This window comes from Cervus canadensis, chromosome 27 (genome assembly GCF_019320065.1).
Source record: "Cervus canadensis isolate Bull #8, Minnesota chromosome 27, ASM1932006v1, whole genome shotgun sequence".
NCBI classification, from domain to species: Eukaryota; Metazoa; Chordata; class Mammalia; order Artiodactyla; family Cervidae; genus Cervus; species Cervus canadensis.
This window is the reverse complement of record NC_057412.1, coordinates 36,858,458-36,872,083: the sequence shown is the minus strand read 5'-3', so window position 1 is coordinate 36,872,083 and position 13,626 is coordinate 36,858,458. Positions and strand designations below refer to the sequence as shown.

The following is a 13,626-nucleotide window of genomic DNA, read 5'->3' as shown; positions in this document are numbered from 1 at the left end:
TGCTTCTGATGAGTCTGTTAAGATCTTCTATTTCTTCCTGGTTCAGTTTTGGAAAGTTATACTTTTCTAGGAATTTGTCCATTTCTTCCAAGTTGTCCATTTTATTGGCATAGAGCTGCTGGTAGTAGTCTCTTATGATCCTTTGTATTTCAGAGTTGTCTGTTGCGATCTCTCCATTTTCATTTCTAATATTGTTGATTTGGTTCTTCTCCCTTTGTTTCTTAATGAGTCTTGTTAACAGTTTGTCAATTTTGTTTATCTTTTCAAAAAACCAGCTTTTAGCTTTGTTGATTTTTGCTATGGTCTGTTTTGTTTCTTTTGCATTTATTTCTGCCCTAATTTTTAAGATTTCTTTCCTTCTACTCACCCTGGGGTTCTTCATTTCTTCCTTCTCTAGTTGCTTTAGGTGTAGAGTTAGGTTATTTATTTGGCTTTTTTCTTGTTTCTTGATGTAAGCCTGTAATGCTATGGACCTTCCCCTTAGCACTGCTTTTACAGTGTCCCATAGGTTTGGGGTTGTTGTGTTTTCATTTTCATTCGTTTCTATGCATATTTTGATTTCTTCTATGATTTGTTGGTTATTCAGAAGCATGTTATTTAGCCTCCATATGTTTGAATTCTTAATAGTTTTTTCCCTGTAATTGAGATCTAATCTTACTGCATTGTGGTCAGAAAAGATGACTGGGAAAAAAAAAGAAGAAAGGAGGAAGTGGAAACCCTATGTAATCTACAAAATAGCTAACAAAATACTGTTTAACAATGTCACAAGATACCAGGTAACTAAAAAAAGAAGTTGCATTCTGTTACTAACCACAGCTATTTGGAAAGCAAAAGAAAACTACTTGTGATATCACAATGTGAAATATTAGAGATAAACTCAATCTTGAGTGAAAGCATGTATTTATTGCGTAGGTATGTATTATATTTACTATATGATAGACATACTAAATTTGATTTGTTTTATTTTGTTTATTGAAATGCAGCTGATTTTCTTGTTGTGTTAGTTTCCGGTGTTCAGAAAAGTTATTCAGGCAGATATATATACGTGTGTGTGTGTGTGTGTGTGTGTGTGTGTATGTGTGTATGTGTGTATGTGTGTCTGTGTGTATGTGTATGTGTATGTGTGTGTGTGCTGTACATAGGTCCTTGTTGCTTATCTATTTTATATACAGAAGAGAGTATGTTTTAATCCCAAACTCCTAAATTACCCCTCTCCCTTCCCTTCTCCTTTGGTAACTCTGTTTTCTATGACTGTGAGTCTATTTCTGTTTTGTATATAAATTCATTTGTATAATTTTTTTAGATTCCACATATAAGTGATATCATATATTTTTTTCTTTTTCTATTTGACTTAACATTTAGCGTGATAGTCTGTAGTTCCATCCATCTTCCTGCCAATGACATTATTTCAATTTTAATGACCAAGGAACATTCAATTTTGTACATATATATCTTTTTTTTTTTTATTCATCTGTTAATGGACACTTAGATTACTTCTGTGTCTTGGCCATTGTAAATATAACTGCTATAAATATTGAAGTGCATGTATCTTATAAAATTATAGTTTTCTGCAGATTCAGGTCCTGGAGTGGGATTGTTGGATCAAATGGTAATTTTTCTTTAGCTTTTTAAAGAAACTTCCATATTGTTCTCCACAGTGGTTACACCCATTTACATTACCACAAATAGGATAGAAAGATTCCTTTTTCTTCACACCCTCTACAGCATTTGTTATTTGTAGATATTTTGATAATTATCATTCTAACCACTGATACTTCATTATAGTTTTGATTTCCATCTCTCTAATAATTAGCTTTGTTGTACATCTTTTCATGTTCCTTTTGGCCATCTGTATGTCTGCTTTGAAGAAATGTTAATTTAAATCTTCTCATTTTTGGACTGGGATTTTTTTGACATTGAGCTGCATGAGTTGTTTGTATATTGTGGAAATTAAGCTTTTGTCATATTGTTTGCAAATATTTTCTCTCATTCTTTGGGTTGTCTTTTTGTTTATTTTTTTTCCTGTGAGAAAGCTTTTAAGTTTAATTAGTCCCCATTTGTTTATTTTTGTTTTTATTTCCGTTTCTTTGGGAGACAGGTCCAAAAAAATATTGCTGCAAGTTATGTCAAAGAGTGTTCTGCCTGTGTTTCCTCTAGGAGTTTTATAGAATCTTGTCTTACATTTAGTTCTTTAAACCATTTTGAGTTTATTTTTGCATATGGTATTAGAGAATGTTTCAATTTCATTCTTTTACATCTAGCTGTCCAGTTTTCCCAGCATCACTTGTTGAAGAAACTGTCTTTTCTCCATTGCATATTCTTGCCTTCTTTGTCATAGATCAATTGACCATAGACGCATGGATTTACTTCTGAGCTTTCTATCCTATTCCATTGATCTATATATCTGTTTTTGTGATAAATCTTGAGCATCTTTAAATCAAAAGATGCTAAATCTATATACTCAATACTATAAACTATAGCTGAAAGATTTCTGAAAACCTAAATTAATGGACAAATATAGTATGTTAATTTGGGTTTCCCTGGTGACTCAGCTGGTAAAGAATCTATCTGCAACGCAGGAGACCTGGGTTCAATCCCTGGGTTGGCAAGATCCCCTGGAGAAGGCAATGGCTACCCACTCCAGTATTCTGGCCTGGAGAATTCCATGGATTGTATAGTCCATGGGATCGCAAAGAATCAGACACTACTGAGCGACTTTCACCTCACTTCACTTCATAGTATGTTAATGATGTGAACTCGAATTTGTTAAAATATTATTTTTTCTCAAATCAATATAAAAATTCAGTGCAATTTCTGTCAAAATTATAGTAGGTTTTAAAATACAAAGTGACAAACTCTTTGTAATGTTTACATGGCAATGAGATGGACTTAAAGCAATCAAAATTATTTTGAAAAGGACAAGTTGTAAGATACTCACTATTATAAAGTCCCTATAATTGCCAGCCCTGTATGGAAAGAAAATAGCTATAACAGTAGATATATATGGAATGTTTATGTTATATATAATATATATACAATATGTTTATGCATAATTATTGATCTTTGAAAAAACAGTGCCAAGAAAGGATAAACTTTTAAACAAATGCTTCTGGAATAATTATCTATACATAAAAATAATGAACTTCAACCTTTATTGCATGCCACATAAAATTTTAATAGAAAATTTAGTATAAAATTTCTAGATGAAAAAAAGAGAAGCTTAAAGTCAAACTTAGGTAGAAGTTGTTTAAAAAGCCTCATAAAAGATAAAATATTGACACCTTGGACTTAATTAATTTTTTAATCTACCCTTCAAAAGACATTGTTACAACATGGTAAATGCAAGTCAATAACTGGGAAAATATTTGCTAAACATTTACTTAATAAAGACTTTTTTCAGAATAAAACAATGATATATGACTGTGCAACTTTTAGAATGATTTTAAAAAACAAGCAAACAAAAACCCCTGATAGTAGCAAGTATTTTTGTGCATGTAAAACAAGTAGAACTCATTTGTTTCTGGTGAAATGAAAATGATGTAGCCACCTTGAAAAATACTTATAAATTAAACTTTACATTTACTATATAAAACTGATTCTACCATTGGGCTTTTATTCAAAGTAAGTAAAATAAGTGAAATACATGAAAGTGAAAGTACATGTTAACACAAGTATTTGCACTTCAAATTTCATAGAAGCTTTGTTAACAATTATTGAACAAAAACAATCGGGAGAAGTCAGAAAGGGTCTTTGACATTTAAATGAATAAGCAATTTATATATTCATACAAAGAAAAATTAGTAGGCAATGGAAAATAATTAGCTACAGACACAGAGAACAATGGCTTGGTGGCAAAGAATCTGCCTGATTATGCAGTAGATACAGGTTTGATTCCTGGATCAAGATCCTCTGGGGAAGTAAATGGCAACCCACTCCAGTATTCTTGCCTGGGAAATTCCATGAACCGAGGAGCTTGGCATGCTATAGTTCATGGGTAACAAAAGAGATGGACACAGCTTAGTAAATAAACAACAACAAAAACAGAGAACAATATGGATAAATCTCAGAAAAGAATGCTAAATGAAAAGTTAGACATAAAATATTATGTACTCTGATTTCCTTTACAAGAAAATTCTAGAAATGGTAAGGCTTGAGTGACACAAAGAAAGTACCCAGAGAATGGGATAGCAGCCTGACTACAAAAGTGCAGGACAGAACTTCACTGGATGATAAAAATATTCTGTAACCTTGTTACTTTTGTTAGGTACAAAGCTGAAGAAATTTTTCAAAATGCATCAAATTGCATATTTGCAATTTGTGAAAATTATTGTACATAAATCACTTCTCAGTAGAAATGATTAATAAAAGTGAAAGAATGTATTTTTGTTGCTTAGTAAGATGAATTTGAGAAAACTCCAGGGAATGTATCTTGGTTGCTTAGTAAGATGAATTTGAGCAAACTCCAGGAGACAGTGGATGTCAGAGGAGCCTGGCATGCTGCAGTCCACGGGGTCAGAGAGTAGGACATGACTTAGTAACTGAACAGCTACAATAAGAGCAACAAGGTCTATGTGATATATACCATAATCAGAGCCAACAGGAGATGCTAGATTAGATGATGATATTTATATCATGAAAAAGGAATAAAAGGATAATGTTTAGAATATAAAGGGAATCCAGTAAATTCAACAAGAAAAAAAAAACCAAAAACTCCAATCGATAATATGTAAAAGAAGTAAATAAGCAATTTACAAGTAAGATGAACCAAAAGCCCAAAAATAATGTATGTGGATGTATTAACTTATTGATAGAAAATGGGTAATGAAAATGTAGTAAAATGCTTGTGTGTGTGCTCAGTCACTCAGTCGTGTCTGACTCTGTGACCGCATGTACTGTAGCCCAGCAGGCTCCTCTATCCTTGGGAGTTTGCAGGCAAAAATTATGGAGTGGGTTGCCATTTCCTCTTCCAGGGGACCATGTAGGCCCAGGCATTGAACCCACATCTCCTTAGTTCCTGCATTAGAGGCAAATTCTTCACCACTAAGCCACTGGCAAAATTTAGAAATCTAGGTACCATGTAATGGTTGGCAAGTAATTTATGAAGCCATTTTGGGGATCAATCTCAAAGCACTTCAACACAATAGTCAGTTCAATTGCTCAGTCGTGTCCAACTCTGCGACCCATGAACCACAGCACGCCAGGCCTCCCTGTCTATCACCAACTGCGGGAGTCTACCGAAACCCATGTTCATTGAGTTGGTGATGCCATCCAACCATCTCATCCTCTGTCGTCCCCTTCTCCTCCTGCCCTCAATCTTTCCCAGCATCAGGGTCTTGTCAAATAAATCAGCTCTTCACATCAGGTGACCTTGTACAAAATGTAAACATAACTTTATAATCACTATCATCATAGTACTATTACTTTGTTTTTATAAGCCACACTGGAATATATTTTACACAGAAAAAAGCACATGCTCTTTTTTTTTCAAATCTGTTTCCAGCTTAGATGTCAATGCAAAAATACCTGCCTAACACTCCCTCTGAGAATCCCATAGGAATGACCTCAGAATATATATTAAGGAGATATAAGATTAGAAAGACATATTTAGTTTAAATTAATATTGCTTACTATAACTGCAGGACAAAACAGGACCTGCCTTGTGTCTAACAAAATACGGATACTTTTTCTGAGACAAGAGAACAAAACCACTAGTCATGAAGCCAAAGCAGGTGTAGAGGAGAAAATTTGACCTAAATAGGTTGTACCTGCCAACTCTACCCCATGGAACCAAAGAACTGGGATATGATATGAGCCCGAGCCCTTAAATCCTTTCAGAAGCAAAGGGTCCACTGTCCAGGAAGATATGGTGCTGAAGCTCCCTTTACTGTATCTTACCATAAATAACAAAGTTCCAAAGCCCCCCAGCCAAAATGTTCCCCAGCAGTGCTTTCATATAGCAACCTGTCCTCCCTAACTCATAAAAATAGAAACTAGCCTCAGATAGGGGAGACAGATTTACGCCCTCCCTCCTGTCTCCTTGCTGGTCAACCTTGCAAAAAAGCTGCCTTTCCTCAAAGCCAGTACCACAGTTTTTGCTTCTATGTACATCAGGCAGTGAGCTCTGGTAGTAGGTACTGGTGCAACACCCTAATATCTGATGCATGACAAATGGTTAATTTATGTTACCTGTTCTTATTCTTGGGTTTCCTTGTGACTCAGCAGTAAAGAACCTGCCTGCCAGTGCAGGAAATACAGGTTCAGTCCCTGAGTGGGGAAGATCCCCTGGAGAAGGAAATGGCAACCCACTCCAGTGCTCTTGCCTGGGAAATCCCATAGACGCAGGAGCCCGGCAGGCTGTAGTCCATGGGGCCACAAAGAATCGGTCATGACTTAGCCACTAACCAACAACAACAATTCTTATTCTCATAGCAGAATTTTGTTGTCATTGTCATCATTGCATATCAGAAAGTACTCAAGCACTATATTGTAATTGCCTATGTCTTGTAACAAAGCATTGGTTTCTAGATATAAAAGATGAAAAAATGACAGAACCCTCTAATACTTATTAATATAAAAGTAACAGAATACTGTCAACAGCTTTTGTTTTATAAATGTTGATGTCATGATGGTTTTGATTCTGTAATCTATTTCTGATTGCTCATTTTAATGATACGTAACTTTTTCATATCAAATGCTCTTGTTAGTTTCACTAACAATATTTTTCAGTTTCACTGAAAATAGGATACAGAGTCTTTATAAATTATCTTCTATTTTCATATTTTTTTTTCCAATAGGGCATAGTCATATTACTTTTTAAATTGATTCTCATCTATTCACATATGGTTTGCCAAAAATGGGCTCTATCAAAGAAAGTGTGCATTAGTGATAAAATTTAATATTAGTATGTAAGAACTGAGGATGGAAAATTAACTGAAGGAAGTAAATAGGTATGTTGGTAGATTTTTTTTTCTCTTGTGCAGATTAGAAATCAAAAAGTCAATAGTTTTATTTAAAAAAACAGTTTAATTATTGGAAAAGGAAAATAAAGAGATAACTGCAGGGCCAGTAATTTGATGAAAAATCTCTCCATCTCTATGTTGAGGTGGCTTCAGCAGCAGTACCATTTACATGTAGTTATCTGAAAAGTGAAGCTTTCTACAGATCTTTTAGTGACTATTCCTGTTTCTCGTTACTTATAGTTTCTGGTTACTTAATTATAGTATAGATCATTAGAATTTTAAGAGGAAAATTTTGCCTTCCTTTGTTGATAAGTATTTTACTGACATAATTTATGGCCTGCACTGGCCTTAGTAGAGAGTGAGTGCTGGATAATGAACCCCCACAGTAACACGAAACATTAACATGCAATCTGAAGTATCCATAAATAATTGTGTTTTGTCTCATACACCAAACCATAATATTGGGTATTCAATAGCATTGATAAACAACATCAGATGGATGCTATTTAGATGAGTTTGAGTTCAATCGAGTTGAAGGCACACGATGCCTAGTCTTGTTTCCCAGAATTTCACGGCTCATATTCCTGCTATTTTGACTATCCCCTCTCAAATATTTCTAGATTTATGAGGAGCAATTGTTCTGCATGATACATTGGTTAATATATGAAAGTGAACAGCTGTAGATCTGCACTAGAGTAGCCCTGACAATGGAGAAGCAAAATCCTCCCAGTGTGTAGACCATCAAAGAATGTGCTGTATTTATTTTCTAAGAGATGTGATATTAAGGTATAGATTTACTACTGACTTAAATACTGTAGCTAATGGTTTGGCTGAATGTTCACGTATGTAAAAGGAACATAATTTAAAAATTAGGAAAAGATGTAGATAGAACTTTCCAAATGGGCACAGAGCAGATAGATATGTGTGTCTTGTGTGAATAGTCATCAAAGATAAATCTCAGTAGATGAAGATCTTAATAATCAATTGAATGGGATAAGCTATTCTGTATATATCAGGAAGATTTTTCCCCCCAGCCAACCATGTCTGTGCTTAATAAATTTATAAATAAACATGTCATGGCAAAAGAGGTAGACTATGTATGTGGATTCAGCTACATGGACTTCCAATACTCCTGTCTATTTGATTAGAACCAATGCTAATTGTTCAACTTATCAATGGCTGAGACCAATTATTTTGTCAATATGGCACAAGTCTTGTGCAACCTGGGCTTCCCTGGTAGCTCAGCTGGTAAAGAATCCGCCTGCAATGCAGGAGGCCTGGGTTTGATCCCTGGGTTGGGAAGGTGCCCTGGAGAAGGGAACAGCTACCCACTCCAGTATTCTGGCCTGGAGAATTCCATGGACTGTATAGTCCATGGGGTCACAAAGAGTTGGACATGACTGAACAACTTTCCTGGTGGTTGACTACTTTCATAAGAACCCTTCCATTGTCATAGACTAGATCCTTATGTAATATGGATTTGCCTTCCTTTCACAATTATTCTGCCCAAACCGCCATCTATGAATCTCTAGAATATCTTACTCATAATGATGGCATTTCACACAGTTTTGCTTCTGACCACAGAACTTATTTTAGAGCAAATGAACTGACAATCTGCTCCTGCTTATGGTTTTCACTGGTCTTACCCTGGTCTCTGTCACTATAAAGTAGCTGGCCTAATAGATCAGGGGAATGACTACTTTTTAAAACAAGCTTTTATTGGGAACATTTTAGATTAACGTAAAAGTTGCAAAGTTAGTGCAGAGAGTCCTTGTATATCCCTTACCCAGTTTCAGTTTTGGTTAACATAATACTCAGTTAATCTTATGTTCTGTTAGTATGGTACATTTATCAAAACTAAGAAACCAAAACTAGTGCATTCCTATTAACTAAACTTGAGGCTTTATTTGGATTTCATCAGTTTTTCAATGAATATTCTTTTTCTTTTCCAGTATCCAATACAGAATACTACATAGCAATTAGTTATCATGTCTCCTTAGTCTCCTCCAGGCTGTGACAGTTTCTCAGTTTACTTTAAGTTTTATAGAATTTTTAAGTTTTCTTGGAATTCACAAGAACTGATCAGTTATTTTGTAAAATTTCTTTCAATTTCAGTTTGTTGGATGTTTTGTCATGGTTAGATTTGGTTTTGAATTTTTGTAATGAATGGAGTATCCTTGTTACTACATCATATCAAGGGTGCACTTTATCCATATGACATCACTGATAATGTTACCATAATCATTTGGTTTTAGATAGGGTTTGCTAGGTTTACCCACTGTACAGTTACTATTTTCCCTTTCTGTATTCCAGCTTATGTCCAACCCATCTTAAAGGGGGTGGGATCATTGAGGTTCACCTCCTGGAAGAGCGACTATCTACATGTATTATTTGGAATTTGTTGAAAGGAGTTATCTCTTCCCATTTATTTCTTCATTCAATCATTTATGTATAATAGTATGATCTCATGTGTATTGATGTTATACTGTTTGTTATAATCCAGTATTGCATTTTCTTCCTTACTTTTTTGTTCAAATTGCTACAGTTCTGGCCATTGAGAGCTCTTTCATGTTAGTTTCTGAATCCTTTGAAATGTCCTCATCCTTTAATATTTGAACATTTTTTCCCCCTCATACTGCAAGCTGCTCCATACAACCTTACCTGCCTCCTGAGAAATCTGTATGCAAGTCAAGAAACAACAGTTAGAACTGGACATGGAATAATAGACTAGTTCAAAATTGGGGAAGGAATACATCAAGGCTGTATATTGTCACTCTGCTTATTTAACCTATACTCAGAGTAGATTATGCAAAATACCTAGCTGTATGAAACACAAGCTGAAATCAAAATTTCCGGGAGAAATATAAACAGTCTCAGATATGCAGATTCAAACACCCTTATGGCAGAAAGCAAAGAGGAACTAAAGAATCACTTGAAAGTGAAACAGGACAGTGAAAAAGCTGGCTTAAAACTCAACATTCAAAAGACAAAGATCATGGCATCCAGTCCCATCACTTCATGGCAAATAGATGGGAAAACAATGGAAACAGTGACAAACTTTATTTTCTTGGGCTCCAAAATCAGTGCAGATGGTGACTGCAGCCATGAAATTAGAAGACGCTTGCACCTGGAAGAAAACTATGACAAACCTAGACAGCATAATAAAGAGCAGAGACATTACTTTGCCTACATAGGTCTGTCTAGTCAAAGCTATGGTTTTTCCAGTAGCCATGTATGGATGTGAGAGTTGGACCATAAAGAAAGCTGAGTGCCAAAGAATTGATGCTTTTGAACTGTGGCATTGGAGAAGACTCTTAAGAGTCCCTTGTACTGCAAGGATATCAAACCAGTCAATCTTAAAGGAAATCAGTCCTAAATATTCATTGGAAGGACTGATGCTGAAACTGAAGCTTCAACACTTTGGCCACCAGATGTGAAGAACTGACATATTGGAAAACACTTTGATGCTGGGAAAAATTGAAGGCAGGAGGAGAAGGGGATAACAGAGGATGAGATGGTTGGATGGATCACAGACTTGATGAACATGAGTTTGAGCAAGCTCTGGGAGTTGGTGATGGGTAGCAAAGCCTGGTGTGCTTCAGTCCATGAGGTTGCAAAGAGTTGGACATGACTGAGTGACTGAACTGAACTGAACTGAACTGAACAAGTTGCTCCAAGCTCATCTCACATTTTTGCTGAGCCAGTTGTAGAATCAAGCATGAAGTGACCTTTAAAAGCTCAGAGTACCAGCTGTGTAACAACCTCTTGACAGACTGAATTAATAAACATTACCATGATGTACACAGCCATATTGGGTGATATTGTGGTTTTGGCTCCAGAACACAGCAATAAACTGAGTTAAACAAAATTTTTCATTTCCCAATGCATATAAAAGCTATGTTTACTTTATACTGTAATCTAGTAAATAAGCAATAGCATTATGTCTTAAAAATGTACATATATTAATTAAAATATATACTTTATTCCTAAAAATGTTGATCATCTTCTGAACCTTCAGGGAGTCCTAATATTTTTGCTGGTGAAGAGTCTTTCCTTGATGTTGATGTGCTGACAATCAGGGTTGAAAACTGAAGATTAGGGTGTGGCGATTTCTTAAAATAGGTAATAATAATGTTTGCCAAGTCAATTGACTCTTCCTTTCCCTGGAGTCTCAGATGGTACAGAATCTGCCTGCAATACAGGAGACCTGGATCTGATCCCTGGGTGGGGACAATGTCCTGGAGTAGGAAATGGCAACCCACTCCAGTAGTATTGCCTGGAGAATTCCGTGGACAGAGGAGACTGGTGGGCTCATGGAGTCACAAAGAGTCAGACATGATTGAGTGACTTTCACTTTCACTTTTTCATGAAATCTTCTGTTTGTTGCATGCAGTGCTGTTTGATAGTACCTTACCCACAGTAGAACTTCCAGAGTTGGAGTCCTGTCAAACACTGCTTTTTCTTTATAAACTATGTTCCCGTAGAATTCTAAATCCATTGTTGTCATTTCAGCAACCTTCATAGCATCCTCACTAGGAGTAGATTCCATCTCAAGAAACCATTTTCTTTGCTCAAATCATAAGAAGCAACTTCTCATCCATTAAAATTTTATCTTGAGATTGCAGCAATTCTGTCACATATTCAAGTTCCACTTATAATTTTTGTATTCTTGCTATTTCTAACACATCTGTCGTTACTTCTCTTCAGAAGTCTCGAACCTCTCCATATTGTTGATGACAATTGAAATCAACACATGTCAAACTTCTATGATTATTGACATTTTTACCTTTTCCTTTGAATCATGAATATTATTAATGACATTTAGAATAGTAAATTCTTTCCAGAAGTTTTTTTTTTTTTTTTTTTAACACTGCCCAGATAAAGGAATCACTTTGTATGGCACTTTATGAAATGTACTTATTAAATAATAATAAGTCAAAATTGCTCCTTGATCCATGGGCTACAAGATGGATATTGTGTTAGCAGGCATGGAAACATTAATCTCATTGTACATCTCCATCAGCGCTCTTGAGCAATCAGTTGCATAGTTAATGAGCAGTAATATTTAAAAAAATTTTTTTTTTCTGCACAGTAATTCTCAGCAGCAGGCTTAAAATCTCAGCAAAGCATGTTGTAAGCAGAAGTACTGTCATTCAGGCTTTATTTTCCATTTATAGAGCATAGGTGGAGTATATGTAAGCATAACTTTTAAGGATCATAGGATTTCCACAATGGTAAATAAGCATGGGTTTCAACTTAAAGTCATCAGCTATTAATGCATTAGCCCCTAGCAGGAGAGTCAGCCTGTTCTTTAAAACTTTGAAGCCAGGAATTGGCTTCTCTATTAGCTATGAATGTGCTAGATGGCCTTTTATTCCAACATAAGGCTGTTTCATCTATGTTGATAATCTATTGTTTAGTGTAGCCATGTTCATTAATTATATCAAATGGGTCTTCTGGATAACTTGCCTGGAGCTTATACATCAACATTTGCTGCTTCACCTTGTAATTGCATTACAGAGATAGCTTCTTTCCTTAACTTCGTGAACCAAATTCTGCTAGCTTCAAAGTTTTCTTTTGCAGCTTCCGCACCAATCTCAGCCTTCATCAAGAAGAGCAGAGCCTCTCGCTGTTTGCAGATGACAATATCCTCTACATAGAAAACCCTAAAGACTCTACCAGAAAATTACTAGAGCTAACCAATGAATATAGTAAAGTTGCAGGATATAAAATTAACACATAGAAATCCCTTGCATTCCTATACACTAACAATGAGAAAACAGAAAGAGAAATTAAGGAAACAATATCATTCACCATTGCAACAAAAAGAATAAAATACTTAGGAGCATATCTATCTAAAGAAACAAAAGATCTATACATAGAAAACTATAAAACACTGATGAAAGAAATCAAAGAGGACACAAACAGATGGAGAAACATACCGTGTTCATGGATTGGAAGAATCAATATTGTCAAAATGGCTATACTACCCAAAGCAATCTATAGATTCAATGCAATCCCTATTAAGCTACCAACGGTATTTTTCACAGAACTAGGATAAATAATTTCACAATTTGTATGGAAATACAAAAACCCTCTAATAGCCAAAGTAATCTTGAGAAAGAAGAATGGAACTGGAGGAATCAACCTGCCTGACTTCAGACTCTACTACAAAGCCACAGTCATCAAGACAGTGTGGTACTGGCACAAGACAGAAATATAGACCAATGGAACAGAATAGAAAGCCCAGAGATAAATCCACGAACCTATGGACACCTTATCTTTGACAAAGGAGGCAAGGATATACAATGGAAAAAAGACAACCTCTTCAACAAGTGGTGCTGGGAAAACTGGTCAACCACTTGTAAAAGAATGAAACTAGAACACTTTCTAACACCATACACAAAAAATAAACTCAAAATGGATTAAAGATCTAAATGTAAGACCAGAAACTATAAAACTCCTAGAGGAGAACATAGGCAAAACACTCTCTGACATAAATCACAGCAGGATCCTCTATGACCACCTCCCAGAATATTGGAAATAAAAGCAAAACTAAACAAATGGGACCTAATGAAACTTAAAAGCTTTTGCACTACAAAGGAAACTATAAGTAAGGTGAAAAGACATCCCTCAGATTGGGAGAAAATAATAGCAAATGAAGAAA

At 35.4% G+C, this 13,626-nt stretch overlaps 1 long non-coding RNA gene across 1 annotated transcript in view; it reads left to right on the top strand.

Annotated features, from left to right (window-relative positions):
- The first annotated feature begins 815 nt into the window (after nucleotides 1-815).
- LOC122428779 overlaps nucleotides 816-13,626 on the top strand; it is a 54,542-nt gene continuing 41,731 nt past the window's right edge. Inside the window, exon 1 of the long non-coding RNA XR_006265816.1 lies at nucleotides 816-912. This is a non-coding gene — a long non-coding RNA (uncharacterized LOC122428779). The remainder of the gene's footprint in view (nucleotides 913-13,626) is intronic.